The sequence below is a fragment of the Zingiber officinale genome, chromosome 7B (assembly GCF_018446385.1).
Source record: "Zingiber officinale cultivar Zhangliang chromosome 7B, Zo_v1.1, whole genome shotgun sequence".
NCBI lineage: Eukaryota > Viridiplantae > Streptophyta > Magnoliopsida > Zingiberales > Zingiberaceae > Zingiber > Zingiber officinale.
The window spans coordinates 31,712,209-31,716,825 of NC_055999.1; positions in this window are offsets into that span (position 1 = coordinate 31,712,209).

The window sequence follows — 4,617 nt, forward strand, 5'->3', positions numbered from 1 at the left end:
AAGCTGTCTAAGGCGCCTCAGACAGTGGAGGCAGCTGAGGCGCCTTCAGAATTGGTCTAAGGCGCCTCTGGCTAGCTTCTTCAGCACCTTTTGGCTTCCTTTCTCCTTCCGAAGCTCCGATTGATTGAGTGATTGTGGCCAACCGAAATAGGGCTCACCTAAACCCAATTTCTAACCTTTTCCTCGAGCAGACTTCTGTCTGGCTTCTCGTCCCTCGAACGCCGTGCACGTTCTTCTCATCCACCGGAGTACTCTTCCGCAGCTCTCTCGTCCTTCGGACGCACCGAGCCCGTCGGCTGCTTTCCCGTGCCATCTTTTTCGATAGCTGCGTCGTCCGCTCAACTTCCTGTGCTCCTAAGCTCCTGCACACTCAGACACAGGGATCAAACACAAAGCAAGACCTAACCAACTTGGTTGATCACATCAAAACACCCATGGGGACCAACATTTTATACCATTTGGAGGTTCTACAAGCTCCTAGACCTTATTAGAATACATAGATTCTATTTCTGAATTCATCGCCTTTGCTAAGATACTACATCTTTATCTTGGAGTGCTTCATCATACGTCCGGAGATCAGGTTCATGTTTATTCGGAATCAAGTCCGAAGATTCTCCTAAAAACATGAATCTCTCAAGTTGCCTAACAATCCTCCCACAACGACGAGGTACTGTCTGTAACTGTGCATCATTTGTAACACGTGTTGCAGTTTCTTGTGATACTTCATCTTGTATTGTTGGTATTAAAGTAGATGTGTCCTCTCTTATTTCTTCTAGAACAATTTTACTTTTGGGCTTGTGGTCCATTATATTTTTCTTCTAAAAACTGGGCATTGGTGCTAACAATGACCTTCTGATCTTTAGGACTATAAAATAAACCACCTTTCGTTCCTCTAGGATACCCCACAAACACTCGAACTTCTGTTCGAGATTCCAACTTATCAGCATCTGCTTTCAGCACATGTGCTAGACTACCCCAAATCTGAATATGTCTCAGACTAGGCTTTCGCCCATTCGACAATTCTGTGGGAGTAGTGGGTACTTATTTAGAAGGTACCAAGTTCAAAATGTGTACTGCCGTTTCCAGAGCATATCCCCAAAACGAATTTGGTAATTCTGAATAACTCATTATCGATCTAACCATCTTCATAAGAGTCCTATTCCTTCGTTCGGCCACACCATTCTGTTGGGATGTACCAGGTCCGGATAATTAGGATTGAATCCTAGCTTCTGATAAGTAATTCCTAAACTCTCCAAAGAGGTATTCGCCACCACGATCAGACCATAGTGTCTTGATACTTTTACCAAGACGTTTCTCCACATCAGCCTTGTACTCTTTGAACTCATCAAAGAACTCAGACTTGCGGTGCATCAAGTAAATGTATCAATATCTCGAATAATCATCTATAAAAGAGACAAAGTATTCGAAACCACCTCTTGCCTGTATAGACATAGGACCACACAAATCAGAATGAACCAGTTCTAACACATCTTTGGCTCTATACCCCTTGTCCTTAAAAGGTCTCTTGGTCATTTTACCTTCTAAGCAAGATTCGCAAGTTGAAAAGTTTTCCAAAACTAATGAACCCAAGAGTCCATTGACTATAAGCCTTTGAATCCTACTCAAATTAATATGTCCAAGCCTTTGATGCCAAAGATATGTCTGGTTCATTTCCGAAGGTTCCTTTCTCTTATTAGAGTTAGAAGATTTGTTATTAATTTTCATATTTTGCATTGTGGGAGAAATTAGATTTAGAGTATATAAATTATCAATCAATGCACCAGAACAGATAATAACCCTATTTCTTTTTATAACCACATTGTCATTAAGAGAAACAGAATATCTATCCAAATATAGTTTAGAAACTGAAATTAAATTCTTTCTAAAACTGGGTACATAAAGACAATTTCTTAAACCAAACTTCTATTCCTCACAAAAGATAAGTAGACATCTCCCACTGCAATAGCCGCCACCTTAGTAGCATTGCCCATGTAGACGGTTATCTCTCCTTCAAATAGTCGTCGGATTTCCTAGAACCCCTGTAAAGAGTTGCAGACATGATCAGTGGCTCTCGTATCTACACACCAGGTGCTGGTAGATAACACCGCTAAACATGTTTCAACAACTAGAGAATGAGATATACCTTTATTGTTCTCTTTCCTACGAGGACAGTCCGCCTTCCAATGTCCAGTCTGCTTGCAAATGAAGCACTTGCCCTTCGGCTTCTTTATTCCAGCTTTTTGTCATGTACCTTAAGGTTTATTCACCTTCTTTGCCGAAACAGCCTGTTTCTTTTTCTTCTTCCTTTCAACTTAGAAGTAGAACTATTTTCAGCATAGTGAATCTGAGAATTATGATGAAATAGCCCTTCTGCTGCCTGAAGTTCTGTCGACAGTTCCGCCAATGAATACATCCTTTTATTCATATTATAGTTCAGGCGGAAATGCTCAAAACTTCTGGGTAGCGTTTGGAGAATGATATTGATCTGGGTTTCCCCATCATTTATTCTCCAAGGATTTGTATTTCGTTCAAATAAGCCATCATCTTTAGGATATGATCCCTAATGAGAGTCCCCTCTATCATGGTGGTTGTAATTAACTTTCTCATAGCTTCTTGCCTAGCGGCCCGATCCTGGTGACTAAAGAGATCCTTGAGATTGTTCATTATATCATAAGCTATTGGTAAATCCTGATGCTGATGTTGCAGCATATTTAACAGTGAAGCTAAAATGTAACACTGCGCCATCTCATCTGCCTTTACCCATTTCCTATGATTCTCAATCTCCTCTTGGGTAGACTCACCATTAGGCGCATTAGGGCACTCCTCTGACAGTACAAATTTATAGCCCTCAGCAGTTAGGACAATGTCCAGGTTTCTTTTCCAATCTATATAATTAGGTCCAGTAAATTTGTTCTCTTTCAGTATGATGGCCAGTGGGTTGAAAGTCATCCTAAGAATCACAAAATAAACTTTGGTCAAGACACTAAATTTAAAATAATATTGATTTCTCAAATAATACTATTTAAATTAACCAACACCTCAAATCACCGTGAATTTTGCATGCCAGGATAGTGTGGACGTATACAAAATCAAACATTTGTAAGAGGAGGTTTTACCCATTAATTTTATTCTTGTCAACCTAACTTTATGACAAATAAAATTAATAGTTGGTTTTCCTTCGGTCACACAAATAATAGCAGTGACTCCGATAGGGAGGATACTATTAGACGTGCATAAGTGTATATCATTACTTGACACTTAGTCCATTAAATAAGATTGTGCCCCTTCCGATGGGGAAGATCACACGCTCCTAATTAATTTCCTATAGTCATCCAAAAATGGAAGTTTGATCTAGTGATCTTAAACAAACTCATCCGATATGGAGGAAGGCACTTAGATTCAACGCGCAAGTTTGTTTTCATCACTTACAAACCAGTAATGGAGATCGTGGAATTTATTAAAAAAAAATCCCTCTCCCACTTAGTTATTTAAGGTGAGGAATTTTAACCTAGTAAGCTACATCACACACATAACAGTAAATAAGAGCAATAAATATGGAAATTATTTTCCAACTATTATGGCCTTTTCCATCACTGTCTTTCGCGTGCTGCCACCCCTAGGGTTCATATCGTCGGGTCCATCGAGCTTCCTTTTTCCGTTGTGCTTCTGGTCCTCCAAAAGTACCACGCCTTACAAGGATATGATCCACGACAAAAATAGAATTTTACATATATTGATCCTATATTCCACAAAGGAATGTACATATAATCTAGATCGAAACAAAAATGTAAATTCCTAATAACTAATAGAGCTCCTGCTGTATTTAATATTACAATCATGCACACATAATAAAATGCCCTTGACATGTCCAAGGGTCCAATCACACACAATTTCTGTAAGCCATAATAGTTGGAACCTGCAACCACAGAGTTAGCACATCCTACTATTATCCTGCCTAAATTATGTATGACATGTGCATAATTAAACTGAAAACCAAAACACATAGAGGTAAACCCTAGCTCTGATACCAATTGTTGGTTGGTCCTAGGAAGATCGTACTGGCTCCACTGTACAAAAATTTTGTACAAGTGTCGAACCTTTCTAAACAACCTATTGTGTTCTTTAGAAATTAAATTAGGAATCGCAAATGGAACTTAACATTATTGATTCCAAATTTAACTTATCTGTTCTTAATGGTTTAGATTTGGATCACAAACGATGCTTAACATTATTGATCCAAATCCACCTATGTTATAAATTTAATTAAATAGTAATTTCAAAAATTGGCTTCGAGGACTGCAAGGTGAGGCACTAGTCCTTTTTGGGTATGAGATCATCCACCACTGCCTAGACAAAGCCTTTTAAGGAAAGCTAATATTTAATTTCCTTATATAACTCTAGGTTTAACCAAAAGGAACAATAAAATCACAAATTCAAAAAACAAAAAAAACACAAACTCGAATCACAAATTTGAAACTCTAGAATCATATGCCTCTTGTGTTTGGAATTCATACAAAGAAAAACTAGCATGATGCGGAAAACAATTATTAGTTATAGCTTTTCTTTGTTTGCTAATAAACTCGAGATCTTCTACCCTATTCCTCACCTCCTCTTGGG